Genomic DNA, 23,607 nt, shown 5'->3' with positions numbered 1-23,607 from the left:
CTAGCAGAGAAGTAGTTGGTGAACTAGGCGAGGCAGTCATTTGAGAAACCAAGGCAGTTGAGTCTGCCTATAAGAATGTGGTGATTGACAGAGTCGAAAGCCTTGGCCAGGTCGATGAATACGGCTGCACAGTATTGTCTTTTATCGATGGCGGTTATGATATCGTTTAGGACGTTGAGTGTGGCTGAGGTGCACCCATGACCAGCTTGGGAACCAGATTGCATAGCGGAGAAGGTACGGTGGGATTCGAACTGGTCAGTGATCTATTTGTTAGCTTGGCTTTCAAAGACTTTTGAATGGCAGGGTAGGATAGATATAGGTCTGTAACAGTTTGAGTCTATAGTGTCACCCCCTTTGAAGAGGTGGATGACTGCAACAGCTTTCCAATCTTTAGGGATCTCAGACGATACAAAAGATAGGGGTTGCAACAATTGCGGCGGATAATTTTAGAAAAAGAGGGTCCAGATTGTCTAGCCCAGCTGATTTGTAAGGGTCCAGATTTTGCAGCTCGGCTATCTGGATTTGGGTGAAGGAGAAATGGGGGAGGCTTGGGCAAGTTGCTGTGGGGGGTGCAGAGCTGTTGGCCGGGGTATGGGTAGCCAGTTGGAAAGCATGGCCAGCCGTAGAAAAATGCTTATTGAAATTCTAGATTATAGTAGATTTATCGGTGGTGACAGTGTTTCCTAGCCTCAGTGCAGTGGGCCGCTGGGATGGTGCTCTTATTCTCCATGGACTTTACAGTGTCCCAGAACATTTTTGAGTTTGATCTACAGGATGCAAATTTCTGTTTGAAAATGCCTTCCTAACTTTCCTAACTGCCTGTGGGGCTATTCGATGCTAATGCAGTACGCCACAGGATGTTTTTGTGCTGGTCAAGGGCAGTCAGGTCTAGAGTGAACCAGGGGCTATATCTGTTTTTAGTTCTACATTTTTGGGATGGGGCATGCTTATTTAAAACCTTTCTGATCTCCCCATCCCGGATCCGGGTTCGTGAATACAGACTCAAGCTCATTACCATAACGCAACGTTAACTATTCATGAAAATCGCAAATGAAATGAAATAAATATGCTAGCTCTCAAGCTTAGCCTTTTGTTAACAACACTGTCATCTCAGATTTTCAAAATATGCTTCTCAACCATTGCAAAACAAGCATTTGTGTAACAGTATTGATGGCTAACGTAGCATTTAGCATTAGCATTCAGCTGGCAACATTTACACAAAAAAACAGAAAAGCATTCAAAAAAATCATTTACCTTTGAAGAACTTCAGATGTTTTCAATGAGGAGACTCTCAGATAGCAAATGTTCAGTTTTTCCTGAAAGATTATTTGTTTAGGACAAATCGCTCCGTTTTCTGCGTCACGTTTAGCTATGAAAAAACCCCTGTATCCAGGATTGTGTAAATCTATCAGCAAGCTCATTAGCATAACACAACGTTAACTATTTATGAAAATCGCAAATGAAATGAAATAAATATGCCATCTCTCAAGCTTAGCCTTTTGTAAACAACACTGTCATCTCAGATTTTCAAAATATGCTTCTCAACCATAGGAAAACAATCATTTGTGTAAAAGTAGCTAGCTAGAGTTAGCATTTCGCGTTAGCATTTAGCGTTAGCATTAGCGTTAGCATCCAGCACGCAACATTAACAAAAACATAAAAGCCTTCAAATAAAATCATTTACCTTTGAAGAACTTCTGATGTTTTCAATGAGGATACTCTCAGTTAGATAGCAGATGCTCAGTTTTTCCAAAAAGATTCCTTGTGTATTAGAAATAGCTCCGTTTTATACATCACATTTGGCTACCAAAAAAAATCCATAAATTCAGTCCTCAAAACGCAAACTTTTTTCCAAATTAACTCCATAATATCGACTGAAAACATGGCAAACGTTGTTTAGAATCAATCCTCAAGGTGTTTTTCACATATCTCTTCATTGATACATCGTTCTTGGAAAAATGCTTTCTCTCCTGAATCCCAGGAGAAAATGCCCGCACCTGAAGATTACGCACAAATTTAGACAAAGGACACCGGGCGGACCTCTGGAAAATGTAGTCTCTTATGGCCAATCTTCCAATGATATGCCTACAAATACGTCACAATGCTGCTAAGACCTTGGGCGAACGACAGAAAGTGTAGGCTCATTCGTTGCGCAATCACAGCCATATAAGGAGAGAATGGAAAACAGAGCTTCAGAAATTCTGCTAATTCCTGGGTGATGCATCATCTTGGTTTCGCCTGTAGAATGAGTTCTGGGGCACTTACAGACAAAATCTTTGCAGATTCTGAAACTTCAGAGTGTTTTCTTTCCAAAACTGTCAAGAATATGCATAGTCGAGCATCTTTTCGTGACAAAATATCGCGCTTAAAACGGGAACGTTTTTTATCCAAAAATGAAATAGCGCCCCTAGAGCTCTAAGAGGTTATTAAGATTGTGGGGAAAGCACTTTTAAAGAATAACCAGGCATCCTCTACTGACGGGATGAGGTCAATATCCTTCCAGGATGACCGGGCCAGGTCGGTGAGAAAGGCCTGCTCGCTGAAGTGTTTTAGGGAGCGTTTGACTGTGATGAGGGGTGGTCGTTTGACCGCGGACCCATTACGGACGCAGGCAATGAGGCAGTGATCACTGAGATCCTGGTTGAAGACAGCAGATGTGTATTTAGAGGGCAGGTTGGTCAGGATGATATCTATGAGGGTGCCCGTGTTTACGGGTTTAGGGTTATACCTGGTAGGTTCCATGATAATTTGTGTGAGATTAAGGGCATCTATTTTAGATTGTTGGATGGCCGGGGTGTTAAGCATATCCCAGTTTAGGTCACCTAACAGTACAACCTCTGAAGATAAATGGGGAGCAATTAATTCACATATGGTGTCCAGGTTACAGCTGGGGGCTGAGGGGGGTCTATAACAAGCGGCCATATTGAGAGACTTATTTCTGGAAAGGTGGATTTTTAAAAGTAGAAGCTCGAACTAATGTAATTTTATAGGACCATTTAGACCAATAGATAGAGAGGGATGGATGGGAGAGAGCTGTTAAGTTCGTCCTCCCCTTTATAGATACATTATTATAATTATAAGGCACTTGGGGTTTTAATCTAACTGAAGTGCTTTGGGGAGATATGGCAGCGGACAGGCAGAGCGGAGGAGATACCTCTCTAAAACTGCATTTGAATTAGATATATAGAGGGGAGCGGATGCGCATCCACAGCACATCGTGTCGACTTTGTCTTAAAGCAGCGCCATTTCTCTCTCTCTCTCTCTCTCTCGCTATCTCATATCCACACATGTGCACGCATGCAAGCACGCAAGCACACTCACACACACACACACACGCGCGCACACACACACAGTTAATGACATGTAGCTGTGAGATATCTGTGTTTTTCCTCTCATTTCCTTCAGGTCCCCCTGAGAATAGAAGAAGAAGGAATGAACATGTTTTGATATACAGTGGGGCAAAAAAGTATTTAGTCAGCCACCAATTGTGCAAGCTCTCCCACTTAAAAAGATGAGAGAGGCCTGTAATTTTCATCATAGGTACACTTCAATTATGACACAAAATTTTAAAAAATCCAGAAAATTACATTGTAGGATTTTTAATTAAGTTATTTGCAAATAATGGTGGAAAATAGGTATTTGGTCAATAACAAAAGTTTATCTCAATACTTTGTTATATACCCTTTGTTGGCAATGACAGAGGTCAAACGTTTTCTGTAAGTCTTCACAAGGTTTTCACACACTGTTGCTGGTATTTTGGCCCATTCTTCCATGCAGATCTCCTCTAGAGCAGTGCTGTTTTGGGGCTGTTGCTGGGCAACACGGACTTTCAACTCCCTCCAAAGATTTTCTATGGGGTTGAGATCTGGAGACAGGCTAGGCCACTTCAGGACCTTGAAATGCTTCTTACGAAGCCACTCATTCGTTGCCCGGGCGGTGTGTTTGGGATCATTGTCATGCTGAAAGACCCAGCCACGTTTCATCTTCAATGCCCTTGCTGATGGAAGGAGGTTTTCACTCAAAATCTCACGATACATGGCCCCATTCATTCTTCCCTTTACACGGATCAGTCGTCCTGGTCCCTTTGCAGAAAAACAGCCCCAAAGCATGATGTTTCCACCCCCATGCTTCTCAGTAGGTATGGTGTTCTTTGGATGCAACTCAGTATTCTTTGTCCTCCAAACACGACGAGTTGAGTTTTTAACAAAAAGTTATATTTTGGAGATTATCAGTGGTCTTGTATGTCTTCCATTTCCTAATAATTGCTCCCACAGTTGATTTCTTCAAACCAAGCTGCTTACCTATTGCAGACTCAGTCTTCCCAGCCTGGTGTAGGTCTACAATTTGGTTTCTGGTGTCCTTTGACAGCTCTTTGGTCTTGGCCATAGTGGAGTTTGGAGTGTGACTGTTTGAGGTTGTGGACAGGTGTCTTTTATTCTGATAACAAGTTCAAACAGGTTCCATTAATACAGGTAACGAGTGGAGGACAGAGGAGCCTCTTAAAGAAGAAGTTACAGGTCTGTGAGAGCCAGAAATCTTGCTTGTTTGTAGGTGACCAAATACTTATTTTCCACCATAATTTGCAAATAAATTCATTAAAAATACTACAATGTGATTTTCTGGATTTTTCCCCTCATTTTATCTGTCGTAGTTGAAGTGTACCTATGATGAAAATTACAGGCCTCTCTCATCTTTTTAAGTGGGGGAACTTGCACAATTGGTGGCTGACTAAATACTTTTTTCCCCACTGTACATCTCCGTAGAACCCATCATGACCGTGTGAAAATAAATGTACGCATGTCGTTTCTTTCCACAGAACTAGAGGAAGGATGATGATGCAATCACACTCTCCATTGCTCGGGCAGTGGCTGAATGTGGCTTTCATAATCTGGCTTCTCATAGACAATTCTGTGTTCTTTTATGTCCTATACTGTTGTAGCGAGCAGCACCCTAAAGCCTCTCCAATCGCTAAGGTAGAATCCACTCTGACTTTTCGACATCTCACTCACTGCAAATCAACTAAGAGACCTTCACCTATTCACAAAGCAACTTATGATAGGGTTGCTAATCAAGGATCAGGTCCTCCCTCAATAATTTTGATCTAAAACTCTAAGTTGATCCTAGACCAGCACCTGCTCTGAGACACTTTGTGAATTCCAGAACTAACACTGAGCCAAGGTCTAGAACAGCCAGCCAAATCTTATAGACTAGACATAACATACTAAATGTAAATCTGGGACACTCAAATTAGTATGATATGTTACGTTTGGTATAGTTGCATAAGACAGACAGGCGTATAATGTGAACGTCTAGCAACCCGGCAGTTGCGTGTTTGAATCTCATCACAGACAACTTTAGCATTTTAGCTAATTAGCAACTACTTACTACTTTTTAGCTACTTTCAACTATTTAGTATGTTAGCTAACCTTTCCCTTAACCCTAACCCTTAACTCTTTAACCTAACTCCTAACCTTAACTCTAACTCTAACCTTAACCCCTAAGCCCTAGTCTAGCTAATGTTAGCCACCTAGCTAATGTTAGCATTAGCCACTTACCCACCTAGTTAACATTAGACACAACCAATTGTAATTGTTAACATATAATTTGAATTTGTAACATATCATATAATTGACTTTTACTATGTTACATCTACCCCTGAGTCCAGGTTGTAAAAGGAACTTCTACTGTCTAGAGGCATCTTGTATAAAATAGCCTCAAAATAGCCTGTTCTTTTCTTCCTCTGTCCTCCTCCCCGTAACCTTCCACTCCTAAGTGCACTCACCCCAGGCCCCAGAACAAACTGACATGCTCTCTTATCTATCATTGCCATTCTCTCCATCTCTCCATCAGCACTTCATCAATATGGGGTTCATCCCTCGCTCCACATTGTACTCCTCCTTCACTGTTCCCTTTTCCATCACCTTTTCATTCCTTTTCTCCCTCAAGTTCTTACTTCCCTCCCTCCTCTCTCCACTCTTCTCCATCTACCTAGCGACCCTCCCTCTCCGCATCCCTTCTTCCACTATCTCCCTCCACTGCTGCAATCCCTCCCTCCTCTTAAACATCACAAAATACCCTCCTATCCCAATCCAGCCCTCTCTCCCTCTCTCCCTCCCTCTCCATTTATCTTTCCCTCCCTCTCGCTTTCTCCCCTTCATCTCACCTCCAGCCACTCAGCGCTCCCTCTTCAGCAGCACCGCCCGCTCTCTTTCTACCTTTTTCTCTCTCTCGCTCCCTTTTCTTTCTCTCTCCTTCTCTCTTTGGCTCACAGAAGGTTCCCAGGCTCCTGGTCCGTCCGTCTGTCCTTCTGCCCGTCTGCCTGACCGTCCGACGATCCCAGTGAAGCTCCAGCACCAACCCGGGACACAGACTCTCACAAAGGTAAGAAATAAGGGAAGATGAGAGGGGCTCTGCTTCCCTCAACTATCACTGATGCTGGAGGCAGACAGGATGAGGGAAAGAAAGAGAAAGGGAATGGGGAGAACCAGAAATGAGAAGAGATGAAGTGGAAAAAGAAGAGGGAGAGGGGATTGGAGAGGAGGGGCGGTAATGCAGTGCACTGTTACTTGTGAGAAGAGAGGAATATAGAAAGAGATGTTTAGACTGAAGGTGTCTTGAGGAAACTGTCTGAGAACAGAAAAAGAGAGAACAGTTTGATGCATGCAGCGAGGAGAATTAGAGAAAGGGAGAGAGGGATGGAGAGGGATAGAGAGAATGTCATGAAAATGTTGGTGTATCAGCTGTGCTGCTGCAGAAAGCAGAAAGCAGCGGGCAGCTCTGCCTCTCCGTAAAATCCCATTCACAAATAAGAACTGAACTCTGGCGACTCCGATTGGTCCCCGAGCGGTGTGTGTTTGCTTCAATGTGCGTGTGTACTGTATTAGAGAATGAGATTGAGAAAGGGTGAGAGGGAAGGAGGGAAAGTGGGAAAGTGGGAGGGAGGAGGGGAATAGAAAGTCTATCAGATAGCTGTTCTGTGGGTCTGGTGCTAATGCTGTGCTTGAGCGGCTGCTCCAGCAGCACACACCATGCAGACTAACAGAGAGAGAGAGGTGGGCTGAGTAGGCGTGTACACTTTAATACAATATGTAATGTATTGAGGAAGGGGGGGGGGGGGGTGTCCAAATGGAAATAATGAGTGATGTCGCTGGTGCGGGTGGGTACGCTTGTCATAATGCAGGCTATAGCTACAGAGACGATCAGTGTGACTTTGCGACAGACTTTGGGACACTTTCCCTCTTCAACTCCCCCCCCCCCTTCCTTTCCCCTTCTCCCTGATTGCCTCATCTCTCACTCCAGAATGCTCCCCTTTCATAACATCTGTAGAAACAGAGCTGCACTCCTGACATGCAAACAGCAGCCTGTAAGAGTGACGTTACATTTCTGGGAAACTGTCGTTGGTGCGGCAAAGTACGGGCAACCTGAAGTACATACGGGAGGGAGAGAGAGGGATGGAGAGAGAGGGATAGAGCGATGGGGAGAACTTCAGCAACCACAAGGGAGCTAATGGGACAGAGAGGAGAGACCGGGAGAGGGAGAGAGAGAGAAGAAAGAGTGTGAGAGAGAGAAGAGAGAAAGAATTAACTGACATATGAGGGTCATAATGAGATGGCAGGAAAAAAAGATGAGGAGGGTTGGGCAGACAGAATAAAAGGAGTAGAGAGAGAGAGAGAGAGCGAGAGAGAGAGAGATGTGTGGAGAGGTAGGCGGTAATGCAGTGCACTGTTACTTGTGAGAAGAGAGGAATATAGAAAGAGATGTGTAGATGGAAATGGTGTGTCTTGAGGAAACTGTCTGAGAACAGAGAAAGAGAGAACAGTTTGATGCATGCAGCGGGCAGAAATGCAGAAAGGGAGACAGGGAAAGATAGGGATTGTAAGAGAGAGGGATGGAGAGGGATAGAGAGAATGTCAAGAAAATGTTGATGTATCAGCTGTGCAGCTGCAGAAAGCAGGAAGCAGCGGCAGCTCTGCCTCTCCGTAAAAACCCATTCACAAAAAAGACCTGGAATAGACGTTGAATTGACGTCGGTGCCCAGTGTGTAGAAAGATACTTCTTTCCCCATCCATCCTCCATCTCTTTTTCACTACATATAGTATTTCACACCCCATCACTCCTCTTTCATTAGAAGTGAACGTGAGGGGTGTGATGCATGACTCTAGTCTATATCATCTCGTGAATTTCTAGGGATTCACTGATTTAGAGGCGAGCGGCTCTTTGGAGTGTGAAATACAACCTTGTGAAATATACCGCCGAAGTGTCTGTCGCATTCGTGGCAGCTGGGATCCGCTGGGATACCCAGAACAGCACAGGACAGGAGTGATGGGGATGTGCACGGGAGCGTGGTGGAAGGGTGGGACTCTGGGGAGATTTCAGGGTTGTGTCAGTGCGGGGAACTGAGTTCTTGGTGGGTACGCCTTACGCTTGGTGGCAGCTATGTGTTCAAGGGTTCTGCCTCTGGTATGGTTTGCCGCTGCAGTGTGTGTTAGAGTGACTTTCATCCTCCTTCTTGAGGCGTCTCTCCACAAACCCTGTCTGAAATAAGCATTCAAGCATGTAATTGTGTGTGTGTGTGTGTGTGTGTGTGTGTGTGTGTGTGTGTGTGTGTGTGTGTGTGTGCGTGTGCGTGTGCGCAAACATACTGGACCAGAGCAGGCCTCTTCAGCGCAATGTGGCACCGCAGTTAATGAAGCACATCTCATCCCCGATCCCTGTCTCTGATTCAGGCACGGGCAGATTAATGACACCATGGAACATGGATGGGATTAGAGTACCAATCCAACAGAGATGATCAATCTAGCCTGCTAGTACCACTACCAGTTCAGCAGCCCCACATACATCAAACTACAGATCTACTTATTATCTATATATTCTCTCCAATTCCACATAGACGTGTGTGGGTGCCTTTCTGCGTGTGCAGCGCACGTATGTTTGAGTGAGTTTGAGTGAGTGGGTAGCTAGCTGGGTGCCAGTGGGTGAAATAATAGGAGAATGTCATGATTGCTTGGAAGAAGAGAAATTTGTTGTGTGGGATTGTGTAGGTGAGAGGTTGTTAGATGTTAAGATAGGACCAGCTAATTGTGTGCGGACGGATCCAGAGTGCATGTTTGAATTTTTACGTGGGCAGCCTCAAAACTGAACGGTATGAAACTAAAGCACATCTGCGTTCTATGGTCCGAAAGGCATCACCCACAACTACACTCTTAGAATAAAGGATTCCAAAAGGATTCTTTGGCCGTCCCTATAGGAGAAACCTTTTTGGTTCCATGTAGAACCCTCTGTGGAAAGGGTTCTTCGTGGAACCCAAAAGGGTTCTTCAAAGGGTTCTCCTATGGGGACCGGAAAAGAATCCTTTTCAGTTGTCTTTTTCTAAGAGTGTGCAGGGATGTGACTATAACATGTTGCCTCCCCCACTTAAAAGGCTACTTGCAAGTAGCCACACCCATTATGTGCATTTCTGATAGATGAAATTGAATGAATTTAAACAAAGCTATTCTCAATTTGCGCTGATAGATTTTGACATTAAAAACAGGGAATTGACACGGAGTTTAATCGGCCTCCGGTGCAGAGCGTTAATTAAAAAACAGATCGCCATCATTATAAAGAGGAGAATAAATGGGGGGGGAGAAAGAAGAGAGTATTTTCCTCTCTCTTTGCTAAAGTGGCAGGCTGTAGTTATACTGTAAGGAAGTGGCAGTCGGTGACGTTTAAGATAAGGAAGGGTCTTTTTTTTAATGAGCATGGCCTTATTTCTATTATAGCATATTGGATGACTGTCGTTCATATTCCATTCACTCAGCTCAATATAACATTAATAGGTTCGGTCTAATACATAATACTCAATGTTCCTTATACCCATCATGAGGATGGTACAACCTAGTCTATGAATGAAAGTTTACAATGTAGGTGCACACTGGCGGAGGAAAAAAATTGGAGACGACAGACAGTGACACATGGACAGACAGTGACACATTCAATACCATCTTGCATGCTCTTGCCTGCATCTAGCTAATCTAGGGTGTAATCCTTAGTCCAACAGTTGCAAACGTTTGCATCCGTTTAAGAAACATTTTTTTCAACAGAATCAGCAGAATGAATACACCCCTAATCACGCGTAAACACAGTTCATTTTCATAGCAGCCACGTTGTATTCCTTCTCGCATCCATGAGCTCTCCTCCTGTCACCTTTTCTCTTTGTTTGTGAACTTCAATGCACAACAAATCAGCTGTATGTGACCAGGTGAAAAAACCTTTTCAAGCCAAACCATATCATAACCTCTACACACAGCTTGCATCGATGTCACCATATTAGCTAAAGTAATGTCATAGTCAGCATAGCTAATAGAACTAATGTGTTAGTAAACCCGCTACAATCATGCAGTAACGCTACAGTGCACAGTCAGTAAGCAGCTCACCTTGACGTGGAAGAGTTCCAGTGTTGTGTTGGAAATTCATAGCCAGCTAGCTAAAATAGCATCCCTCTGTTTGAGCAGGGTATTTGAGTAGGCTAAACTAGCTAGCTGCACTTGCTAGCTAAGTAAGTGAAACAGATTATTTTTTAAATTACGAAATCTCTCTCTCTCTCTATCTCTCTTTTGCTTGTCCTTCATTTTGTAATAAATCAATTTGTTCAAAACTGTTCAACTATTGTCTTTCTCTCTCCTTTAGTCAAGTACTCACCACATTGTATGCACTGCAGTGCTAGCTAGCTGTAGCTTATGCTTTCAGTACTAGATTAATTCTCTGATCCTTTGATTGGGTGGGCAACATGTCAGTTCATGCTGTAAGAGTGTCCTCCAGAAGTTGTCTTAATTACTGTGTAAGTCTATGGAAGGGGGTGAGAAACATGAGCCTCCTACAGTAGGTTTTGTATTGAAGTCAATGTACCCAGAGGAGGACGGAAGCTAGCTGTCCTCCGGCAACACCATGAAGCTACCCTACAGAGTGTTGTTGAGGCTACTGTAGACCTTCATTGCAAAAAAAAGTGTGTTTTAAAAGATTATTTGGTGACATTTGAATATATTTAGTAGAGATTGATTTAAAAAGGATAACTTTTAAATGTTTTACAACAACAACAAAAAAATCACTGGGTAGGATGGTTCTCCTCTTCCTCATTTGAGGAACCTCCACTGCTGTAAGGAGTGGGAAACTCAGAAGCTGCTGCCAGCCTGCCTGTCATCATCATGGGGATTGATCCCAATGTAGTTTGACACTCATGACAATTCATTACTGTGTTGAGACACTCTTGCATTAACACACACACACACACACACACACACACACACACACACACACACACACACACACACACACACACACACACACACACACACACACTTATAAACCCATTCACCTAGATGCACACATAGCGAGAGGTCACACACACCGTTCCGGAGGAGGACGTTTAGTTTTTCCATTGCTCAGCAGAACAGCACAATACCATCTCCATCCCTCCATCCCTCCAGCCCCACCTACATGAACTCTCACGGTCAGGTCACCAAAGCAATGCATTCATCTCTTGAGATTTGGCCAACAAAATTCACTTAGACATCATCCTCCAACTCATAATGCCCATAATGCCTTGGGGTTAGGGTTAGGGTAAGGGTAAGGGTTATGTTTATGGTTAGGGGTTATAATAAAATAGGATTTTGAATGGGACTGAATTGTGTGTCCCAACAAGGTTAGTTATATAAGACTGTGTGTATGTGTGCGTGTATGTATGCAGTGTGTGTGTGTGTTACTGATCAGATGAAAGCACATGTGGGACCAAGTGGCATTGCAGGGCTGGAAGTTGGAAGCCAGAAGCTGGAAGGGAGCCATAACTTTGAGTCACCTGCTAATAGAGAATTACGACTGTTGTGCTAATGTAGCCTGGTCCCAGATCTGTTTGTGCTTTTCCCTGCCCCATTGGCATTCCATAAGGAGTTGGCAAGAGAGCAGAAACAGGTTGGCTCCCAGGCTAGTGCTAATGATGCATGGTGCTGGAACATCAGCTGTTGTTCCTCCTACATTTTGCATCTAGATTTCAGACATTCTAGTTTTACAAACTACCTGTGTTATCTTGCAGTACGTGTATTAATGTGCGGAGGGGGTAAACTGTTGTATTGTTTTGATGGAAGAGGGATTTTTTTCTGTTGTTGAATATCCAGGTGCTGATGTAATTGCCACCACACCTGCAATACCCTCCCTTTCTTGTATCTTCTTTCACTCTCTCTCTCTCTCTCTTCCTCTCGTACTCACTCTTTTTCTTACTTTCTCTCTATCACCGGCGCTCTGCCGGTCCAAACGAAGGTGTGAAAAGGGGACACTTCTCAATTTGTGCCAAAGTTCAGTCGATCTATTTTAGAGATTTGGCCATGTATTTTTTTTTTTAAGGCCAATGTATTTTTAAACCGCCCGAGCAACAGAGGTCACTTAGAGCGAATCTAACTTTAGTAGTGACACAGAGGCCACCGCAGCGCTGCAGGAGTCAGGCCGAGCAATTAAAACCTCCACAAACTCCTAAATGAGATCATTAGTGTGATGGGATGGATGGAAGTCATCTGGGAAGAGGCAGGGGAGACGAAAGTGGATTGAGATTTTTATTTTTATGGGTCACGGAGGGAGGGAGTTTTTGGTGAAATAAATGGGATGATAATGTAACATTGTGACCTATTTTGATGCGGTGTGACTTTAAACTCCTTACTCTTTTGGAGTAAGTAGGAGTAAGAGTCAGTGGATGTGGATGATAAATAAACATAGATGTAGACACATACACATGCACCGCACAGCAAATGACGCTTCTTACCCAACATCATTTGCAAAAGTGTACTCCTGCTCTGTGACCTGAAAACAGCATCCCTCTGCACCACGGTTCATCTACGTGAGACAGGGGGCACTGTTTCGCGGACAAGTGGATGAGTCGATGGAGATGCTGCTGCATTCCCTATATGAGGTCTCAAACTCCATCTCCTCCCAAGGTTTCTCATGGTTTCTCACTCACCGGCTACACAATTAGTCCCTTACAGAAGACTGCTGCCTGGTCCCTGGCTGAACAGTTCATTCTTAGAACTACTGTTCTCTACTCCCTGCATAGAGAATAGATGCCAAGAAAGGACAACTTAGTGGGCAAAATGCAAAAGTTACCAAACTCTATTCTATTCCGTTCCAATGGGTTCTATTCTATTCCTAGCGATGACTACGATGACCAGATGTCATTGCATTATCAGTGTGATACAAGAGATAAGCAGATAAGCAGGACTTGGAATAGCATTCGTTGTGACCAATATACATCATATTCCACATCAGCTGTCATATTATCTGAAAATGCGCAAAGAGGATGATGGACGTTTTTCTCCCCTCCTCTCTCCCATTGCTTTGCCGGCCTGCTAATACATTTTAGACGGGAGCTGGGAGCGTTCCGGACTGGCCCCTGATCATCATAGAGATCATCTGAATGCAGGAAACATGCAATCCCGTCTGTGTCCAAAAATCCTCTATGTCCCTACATAGTGCACTGCTTTTTAATAGTTCTCTATGAGCCCTGGTCAGAAGTAGTGTACTATCTAGCAAATAGGGTGCCATTTTGGATGCAATCGTTATGTCAGTGTGAGCAAGGGGCCTGCAGTATAGCCAGCGCTAAATGTCTCTGTTTATCACGTATTACACTGATGAGCTTATTTCACTTGAATGTCATTCTCTATTTGGGAGTGTTAGGTTGAAGCCTTATCTGTGAATGGGCTTTGGTCATGATACTGTAGTACTGTAGATTCGCACGCACGCACGCACGCACGCACACACACACACACACACACACACAATCATGCCGTGTGTGTGTGCCCAGTTGCCAACAGCCACTTTAGCTCTTGTAGATTGTGTTAATCTCTCTCTATTTTCTATCTTTATGAATGACAACGCATATCGTTCCTTTGTAGAACCATGAATGTGTGCATCCTCTTCTCCCTCTTTCCTCTCCATCTCTCTCCCCATCCCTCCCTCTTCTCTGTGTGAGAGCGCTAGCTGGACACACTCAACTCAGATTGCCCCAGGCTCGGCCCCGGCTCCCACCAGCAGAGTGTGAAGACTGTGTCAGAGTAAGAGAGGAGAGCTGTAGAGGAGGAGTGGAAGCCCAGTGCTGGACTGGCTTTTATGGTGAAAGGTCAATGTAGGGTTTATATAGCCGAGCGTGCACACACACACACACACACACACACGCACACGCACACACACACAGACACACACTTCTGCAAGACAAGAGGCGCTGTCAGGCGGCAGAGTTTCTGCTGCCACTACTGCTGACAAGGCAAGCCACTGTCAATGGGACAGGGGCTTCAGCTTCTCTGTTTGAATACACAGACACACTCCGACAATCTACACTGAAACACACACACGGACACACGCACACACACCCTGACTCACTCACACACTCAGTAAAAACATGAGCAGAGGAATGTGCAGATCTGCGTGGATGGTGGTCACCCACCCAGTCACCCACACTGCACGAGGAAACACATCAAGAGCTAATGCAAATACATGAACACATACTCAATATCTGGTTTATATTTAGTCTGATGCAAACAACCACACACAACAAAACATATTTTAGTGACGTAATGTCATGTCAAAGTTCTGACCGATAGGCCACTTATGTAATGTACTACTTATTAGCCGATAATCCCGTAATTACGAAGACTGAATGACAAGTTATTACGATAACAACACCATTATAGGGTTTTGGGCTTTTGTGTTCGCAGCCTGCAGGACCTTTGGGTTAAATCCCAGACGAACAGAGAATGTGCTGACAATGTAACGCCCAAACAAATTGTATGTTCAACAATTTTAAGCAGCCCACGACTGTGGCTTTAAACCTTGTCTCCCTCTTCCTTCATCTCTCTTCTACCCCCCCCCCCCCCCCCCCCTTCTTATCAAAGACTAGCGCAGAATACAAATTGTGTTGCGCTTTAGTTTTTTGGTACCATAAGCCTAGGGCATGAGGAGAATGGGGAATAGAAGTGAATTTGTCCCAGGAAGAGAAAGAAAGGATCCAGCACAATAGAGAGGCTTAGACCAGCCTGATGCAGACAACAAGCTGAGAGGAGAAGAAATGAGAGAAACAGAGAATAAAAGAGCGGGAGAAAATGGGAAGAGGAAGGAGGAGAACCGTCGAAAGGGAGGTGCTGGAGGGCATGCGAGGAAGAAAGAAAGAAAGAAAGAGAGGAAGAAAGAAACAGATAAGAAAAGGAAAACGCAAACCAGAGACAGAGGCGAGGAGCCAGAGGAGCGAGGGATAAAAGACAAGAAAATAAAGGAAGATTAAGGCGTGTGTGATGGATGGACAGGCACTGTTCTGCGGATGTAGGAATCCTCAGCCTCAGCACCATGCTAGTTGGCTAAGTGGTATCACTTACAGGACCCTGATATCCAGCCCCTCCCCATAGTTTCTTTCTCTCTCTTTCTCTCTCGCGCCTCCCCCCAGGATCCTCTGTCACCCTCTACTCCGCACACAGGGCTGTGTGACTCAAGCCTCAGCAGCCATCCAAACCCATCAGACTCATCCTGGACAGGCCTGGCTGCCACTCACACTATACTAAAGGAAACAGGAATCCCCTTCATACACATAGACACACACACGCACACTTAGACACACACACACACTCTCCTGACACCACCATGACCTCTTTTAGCCTCCTTTGTTCACTACAGTGGCCTACCCCTGTGGATACAGCTCTCCTTCTCTCTCTCTCACACACACACACACACACACACACACACACACACACACACACACACACACACACACACACACACACACACACACACACACACACACACACGCTCAATCACAAACACAAACACACAGCATTGGGGGTGACAACATCTGTCTCACTTGATTTAGTGTCTTTCTCTATACACAAAGGAAAATTGGGGAACAGTAGAGTTTTATAGTTCAGAAGGAAAAAAAAGCCCTTACATCACACCGTGTAAAGGCACTCATGCTTGAAAGGGACTGTGGATTTTGTCCTTGCAGATAGTCCTCTTAGGCGTGTACCTATAGGACACTTTTTTGGTGTGAATAGCTATCTGTAAATATCACGACAATCTAACATTGACTAGTGGAAAGCAGTCATATACATATTGTCCATGAAGGTACAGAAGGGGTTCAATACCGAAAGAGCATTTCCCATCCCTGCCCATCTGGCAGTTGTCACTCGAGACTCAATCAAACGCTCTTAGCATATTTGGAGGGGGAGCCAATTTGAACCAGAGGAGGCTGGTGGGTGAATAAATAGGAGGAGGGGCTCATTGTAATGGTTGGAATGGAATGAATGGAACGGTATCAAAAACATGGAAATGTGTTTGATACCTTTCCATCCATTCCATTGCAGCTATTACGATGAGCCCATTTGTTCGGGAGTTGTTCCCATGTGGTGAATTGATGCTCAGTTCAGAGTTGTTCTGAGTACTCCTGCCCCCCTGCTGAGACGAGACTTGTCACATACCGGCTGTCCATAAACCCTTCACTGCCAGGGGATTACTACAGACTTAAACTGTTTACCCATAATCATAGAATATGTATGTTTATATGGGAGATCACATGTCATGATGTCGTTACCAATAAAGGCAAATCAGATGAAGTAGCAGCGGAATAACATCACAGGAGCACCTAAATATAAACAATACCGGCATCCAAAATGAACCTGTTTCAGTCCAAGTCAAGCACTGCATGACAGTGATGGAATGGTCTTGAGTGCTATTGGAAATACTGGCTCTTAAAAAAAAAAGTTTAAATTGTAATTAACATAATGAAAAAAATCCCCACCAAAATCCGTCTGTTTAAGCTAGACAAATCTGTTTTGTCTCAATCCAGCACATCCGCCGAAGTCCGCCTTCCACAACCATGGTGGAAAGTGGCAGAGCTACAGCTTTGTTTGTCAGACCAGGAGACATCCCGAAAATCGATCCTCTCACAAAAATGGGACTCGTCTCATGGGACTCGTCTGAAGTCGGTCCAACTTCTGTCTGTTAGTTTGGCCTAAAGACCAACTATGATCTCACGGGACTGTTCTGAAGGTAACCTGGTACTGGTTTTAAAAAAATACGGAAGTATGTAAGTCGTTTTGTGCAAATATGTTAAATATATGTGTCAAAAAATAATAATAAATAATTCCTGAGCTTTTTTATATCACCTAGATATAAGACATTATGATTTATTTTTGGACTGTCTGTTTTGCCATTTATAAATTGGTTATTCAATACATTTCTATAGGCTATAGCAATAAAGGCCCATTTATATACAGTACCAGTCAAAGGTTTGGACACACCTACTCATTCCAGGGTTTTTATTCATTTTTACTGGTTTCTATATTGTAGAATTATGGTGGACATCAAAACTATGAAATAGCACATATGAAATTAAGTAGTAACCAAAAAAGTGTTAAACAAATCAAAATATATTTTATATTTGAGATTCTTCAAAGTAGCCACCCTTTGCCTTTATGACAGCACTCTTGGCATTCTCTCAACCAGCTTCATGAGGTAGTCACCTGGAATGCATTTAAATTAACAGGTGTGTCTTGTTAAAAGTACATTTGTGGAATTTATTTCCTTCTTAATGCGTTTGAGTCAATCAGTTGTGTTGTAACAATGTTGGGGTGGTGTACTAAATATAACCCTATTTGGTAAAGACCAAGTCCATATTATGGCAAGAACAGCTCAAATAAGCAAAGAGAAACAACAGTCCGTCATTACTTTAAGAGATGAAGGTCAGTCAATGTGGAACATTCCTAGAATTTTGAAAGTTTCTTCAAGTGCAGTCACAAAAACCATCAAGCGTTATGATGAAACTGGCTCTCATATGGACTACCACAGGAAAATAAGAACCAAAGTTACCTCTGCTGCAGAGGATAAGTTCATTAGAGTTACCAGTCTCAGAAATTGTAGCCCAAATAAATGCTTCACATAGTTTAGGTAACAGACACATCCCAACATCAACTGTTCAGAAGAGACTGCATGAATCAGGCTTCATGGTCAATGGATCATCTCCGCATGTGTGGTTCCCACCGTGAATCATGGAGGAAGAGGTGTGATGGTGTGGGGGTGCTTTGCTGAAGACACTGTCTGTGATTTATTTAGAATTCAAGGCACACTTAACCAGCATGGCTACCACAGTGTTCTGCAGCGATCCCCGCTGGTTTGCATTTAGTGTGACTATCATTTGTTTTTCAACAGGACAATGATCCAACACACCTCCAGGTTTTCTAAGGGCTATTTGACCAAGAAGGAGAGTGATTGAGTGCTGCATTAGGTGACCTTGCCTACACAGTCACCCGACCTCAACCCAATTGAGATGGTTTGGGATGAGTTGAGTGAAGAGTGAAGGAAAAGAGTGAAGGACAAGTAGCCAACAAGAACTCTTTCAAGACTGTTGGAAAAGCATTCCAGGTGAAGCTGGTTGAGAGAATGCCAAGAGTGTGCAAAGTGGTCATCAAGGCAAAGGGTGGCTATTTGAAGAATCTAAAATCAAAACTATGTTTTGATTTGTTTAACACTTTTTTGGTTACTACATGATTCCATATGTGTTATTTCATAGTGTTGATGTATTCACTATTATTGTACAATGCAGAAAATAGTAAAAACAAAGAAAAACCCTTGAATGAGTAGGTGTGTCCAAACTTTTGACTGGTACTATATATACCGACAGGGGTCCTACAAATCCGAATCAAATAGCTAAATGAGCCATGGTATGACCATCTTTAAACAAGGGTTATTAAAAGAGAAGATGTATTTATCCATTTGGAAAGAAAGAGAAGAGAGACCGGAGAGAGGGAGCATTCAGAAATAGTGTATCTAGTAACGACTTGGAAGGAAACCCGGGAGTGTTCGTGAGGAATTCACATTTGTCACCCAACTGCCTGGCTTCCACCAAGAGAGGAGGGGGCGGGGGAGAGGGGATGACTAAGCAAGGAGAGAAAAACAAAGCAGAAATTACGTAACATAAAAACCAGGGTCATATTCACTAGATAACAAACTGAAGAAAACAGATGGCAATGGGAAGGGACTGCCTGAACTTATAAGGAACGCTTGTTTTCCCGCTGCAAAACAAAGTGCAATAATCAGTGGCGGATTTAGGCGTTAGCGACATTGGCAGCCGACCAGGGCGGCACGGGGCGCTCTCACCAAAAAATTAAATAAATAATAATAAACAAAACAAATCGTAATGGTGACATGTGCGCAATCATTTTTCTATTGCTCATTTGCATGTCACGTCAATGATATCATGTCACCATATGGGACTGTGGGTCAATTAACCTTATCGGAGTTGGCACCCTGATTCTAGTTTGTGAGCTAGGCAGGCTACTGCCTGGGAAGGTCTCCCACTCAGAAGTACGAGATGGGGAGGGGGGCGGGGGTTGGTTGACCTGAGGTCTCCCCACTGAATGCCCGAGGTAGGGGGAGTTATATCTAACCCACCTAGAACAGAGGGGGCAGGAGCCAAATGATACAGTCATGATAATGGATTGAGAGAGAGTGAGTCAGTGAGTGAGTGAGTGAGTGAGTGAGTGAGTGAGTGAGTGAGTGAGTGAGTGAGTGTGTGAGTGAGTGAGTGAGTGAGTGAGTGTGAGAGTGAGTGTGAGAGTGTGAGAGTGAGTGAGTGAGTGAGTGAGTGTAAGAGTGTGAGAGTGTGAGAGTGAGTGAGTGAGTGAGTGAGTGAGTGAGTGAGTGAGTGAGTGAGTGAGTGTGAGAGTGAGTGTGAGAGTGTGAGAGTGAGTGAGTGAGTGAGTGAGTGAGTGAGACTTTTTGTATGGATTTTATTTATGAGTTTTTATTTATGACTTTATATTTATGAGTCTTATTTTTGTATATATTTTGTATATTTATATAGTTTTAAATGTTATGATGGTTCACCCAGGGAGCCATACAAGTTAGAACCACCACTGGCAATAATGAATACGACCCTGATGTTATGTAATGTAAAGCCACCGACTCTCTGCCAAGGTACATCTGGTCCTCATTGTTATTATTATATCTAACCCACCTGGAACAGAGGGGGCAGGAGCCAAATGATACAGTCATGATAATGGATTGAGAGAGAGAGAGAGAGAGAGAGAGAGAGAGAGAGAGAGAGAGGTTATAGTCAACATGGCTGGCAGACAGTCACATAATTTCTTAATATCTTAATCTCTGCTGTTTCAAGAGGCTCAAGAGAATCTCCTGAGAAGGCATTTGACAAATAGATAAAGAGCAAGCAATCAATAAAGAAAGCTAAAGAGAGAGAGGAAATATGTCAGAAACCGGAGAGAGGGAGCCAAGGACTGGAGAGTTGGATGCAACAAACCAAAAACTATTTGAAGAAGGAGCAGAGCGGAATATATATATATATATCTTTAATAAAGAGTAGCGAATAAGTAGAGTCCTTCAAATGGGCTGATTAAACATGTACTGTAGCTAGCTGAGGCATCTGCGAGAAGAGACTGGTGATTCCATATGCATAACAGGCCCTTGACAGGGAGAGGGCAGGTGAGGTGCCTCCTGTCTGGCAGGTAGAATACTACTGAGCTCCATAGATTTCCACTCCATTTGTACAATAGACAGAAATACAGGGGGCAGAGGAGGAGAGGAGAGTAAAAGAGAGGAAATGCACTCTTGCATTTCATTTGGCGCTGGTTGCATTTGGAGGAGCAGAGCGATGAGGAGAAAACTCAGCCAAGCCAGCAGCATGGCACCTCAATCACACCGTATCTATCTCTGCTCAGAGCAGCATCCACTGGGCTGTTACTGAAGCAGTTTAGCTTATCAGCTCCTCTCCTCCGAGGCTTCCCTCACTTCCATTCCTCCCTCCGGGGCGCTGCCACCTCACAAGCCTCACACGCCTCTCCTAATTATGCCCCCCTGTCTGTCTCCCAGCCTCCCCTTCCTCCCCTCTCCCTCTCCCCCCACTCATCTTGTCACCTCCAATTCTAGTTCAGGTGGCTTATTGGCAGGGCCACTTCAGGTTAAAAACCAATGCTGGCATTCTGAGCAGATTCCAGTATCATCACGGCAACAGTTGGCAACAGGTTGGTATCAGAATGGTAACAACAGTGGCCAAATTCAATAGATTATCATTGCTCTGAACCCTGGTCAGTTCCTTGGGATTACCTTGTTTAATTGGGGGCTGTTTCGAAATGCAAATAGCCAAGGTCATGCGCGAGCACTAAGGCTGAGAACGATTGCCATTTATCAATGGTGATCTCCTACCGGTGTGTTTATGACACTCATACGCGTATGAACATTCTGAATTCCGTTCGTAAATAGTATTTGAGATAAATTGATATATGAGGCCCCAGGTGATCCTTGTCTATGTTCTGTCGACTTACCCACTGCCTATGCTCTGTAAGAGGAAGGAGACATAGAGAAAGTACTGGTTAAAAAGTTTGGCTGCATCAAATGTCCTTACAACCCCCCCAAAAAATATTTGTATTTTGCCCTCAGTCTGATAGTCTTTATCAGGTGTGTCTTTCACCAGTGGAAGAGCTTCTAGCCAAGCCTGGCTACAGATGAACTAGTCCCGTCTTTGTGTTCACATTCAAACCCCTCTGCCGATATCTGTGAGACTAAGATATAGAGAGAGAAATAGTGGAAGACATGAAAAAAAAAAGTGAGGGAGAGCAAGCCGGTGGAAGGATATGAGAGAGAGACAGCTCGTGTGAAAGTGTGGGCATCTAAGTGCCTCGGGAGAAACAGGCAACATTAGTATGTGAGTAACTGAGCTGAGCTCTCGTGGCTCTCTGCTCTAGCGTGATGTCTTTAAAAAGCAGGCTCCTTCTCAAATGCATTGTTGTCCCTCCACTGGCTTGCCTTTTGGCCAGTGAGTACAACCTCCAAGATAACTCATATCCTTTCACCAACCCGTAATTGTGTGGAAAGAGTCACAGTATAGTTTACGACTCAGTTAGTTATTATGAGTCTGTATTATCCAGGGTTGGGGTTAATTCCATTTAATTTCCAGTCAATTCAAGAAGTACAATGACATTCAAATTAACTTCAATGCTTTTCAATTAGGAAACATTTGAACTTGAATTGGAGTTTGGTTCACTTTTTTAGAATTGACTGGAATTTAAATTAAATTGACCCCAACCCTACACTACACTACACTTGTCCCCTCTCTCCTCTCCTCTCCTCTCCTCTCCTCTCCTCTCCTCTCCTCTCCTCTCCTCTCCTCTCCTCTCCTCTCCTCTCCTCTCATCCCTAGGCGACGTGGACCCATCCTACATGTTAACACGACAGTGATCCTCATCCTACACCGACTCACTGACTTCTGACCCGAGGGGCACCAACAGGGCCATGAACCATCCTCATCATTATAGGCAGGCCTATAATGTGAGCCGAAATGGGTCTTCTCTATGACTCCATCTCTCTGTGTAGGCAGAAGAAAACACAATGTACTGGCAGATAGAGAAATATACACGGCAGGCATAAAAAATTGCCTACAGTGGCGCGGTAATCTAAGAGTGAGCACTATCGGGTCCTTGCTCGCTAGCTGCTGACAGTATGGGCGTAATATCAAACCCTAGTCCTTCCTCTGACCGTCAGGCTCTGTGAAGCATGAGAGGGTGTGAGCGGGTTTAAAGCTTGATCAATAGCTCGACCTTTGGGCCGATATGGCTGAATAGTATCCGTTACTCTCCCGGGACTCTGCGTCCGTTCGTTTGTTCAACGGCCAGAATCAAAAAGTTGCGCAGGCCAGGCGAATGTCAATGTTCTTGACTTCCAAAAAGAGTGTGCATGTGTGTGTGCATGTGCACGTGTGTTGTGCACGTTTAATAGTGCTCTCTGTCACCTCCGAGAACAAAGAAAGAGTAATAGAATGCGTAGTAAAAGGACATATGAAGATGGCAGAGAGAAAGAAAAAGAGAGAGAGAGAGAGAGACGGCGATAGAAAGGGAGAATGTGTGAGATATAAAAAGAGAGTTGAAGAGAAACCACATTTTTTAACCATATTATTCAGTTTGTTCAACGGCCAGAATCAGAAAGCTGCGCAAGGCGAATGTCAAATGTTCTTGACTTCCAAAAAGAGTGTTTCAGACCCCTTGACTTTTTTACATTACAGCCTTATTCTAAAATTGATTCAATAAAATAGTGTCCTCATCAATCTACACACAATACCCCTAAATGACAAAGTGAAAACCAAAATAACTTATTTACATAAGTATTCAGACCCTTTACTCTGAGACTCAAAATTGAGCTCAGGTCAATCCTGTTTCCACTGATCATCCTTGAGATGTTTCTACAACTTGATTGGAGTCCACCTGTGGTAAATTCAATTGATTGGACATGATTTGGAAAGGCACACACCTGACTATATCAGGTCCCACAGTTGACAGTGCATATCAGAGCAAAAACAAAGCCATTAGGTCCAAGGAATTGTCCGTAGAGCTCCGAGACAGGATTGTGTCGCGGCACAGATCTGGGGAAGGGTACCAAAAAACAAGATTCTCTGGTCCGATGAAACCAAGATTGAACTCTTTGGCCTGAATGCCAAGCGTCGCGTCTGGAGGAAACCTGGCACCATCACTACGGTGAAGCATAGTGGTGGCGGAGCAAAGTACAGGGAGATCCTTGATGAAAACCTGCTCCAGAGCGCTTAGG

At 43.9% G+C, this 23,607-nt stretch overlaps 1 protein-coding gene across 1 annotated transcript in view; it reads left to right on the top strand.

The window, feature by feature from the left end:
• Window positions 1-6,125: 6,125 nt before the first annotated feature.
• The window catches only part of LOC110538011 (parvalbumin-7), a 41,461-nt gene continuing 23,979 nt past the window's right edge, over window positions 6,126-23,607 (top strand). Inside the window, exon 1 of the mRNA XM_036938075.1 lies at window positions 6,126-6,381. The gene's annotated coding sequence lies outside the window, so the exon portion shown is untranslated. The remainder of the gene's footprint in view (window positions 6,382-23,607) is intronic.

This window comes from Oncorhynchus mykiss, chromosome 12 (genome assembly GCF_013265735.2).
Source record: "Oncorhynchus mykiss isolate Arlee chromosome 12, USDA_OmykA_1.1, whole genome shotgun sequence".
Classification (NCBI taxonomy): domain Eukaryota; kingdom Metazoa; phylum Chordata; class Actinopteri; order Salmoniformes; family Salmonidae; genus Oncorhynchus; species Oncorhynchus mykiss.
This window is presented reverse-complemented; position numbering and strand designations above follow the sequence as displayed.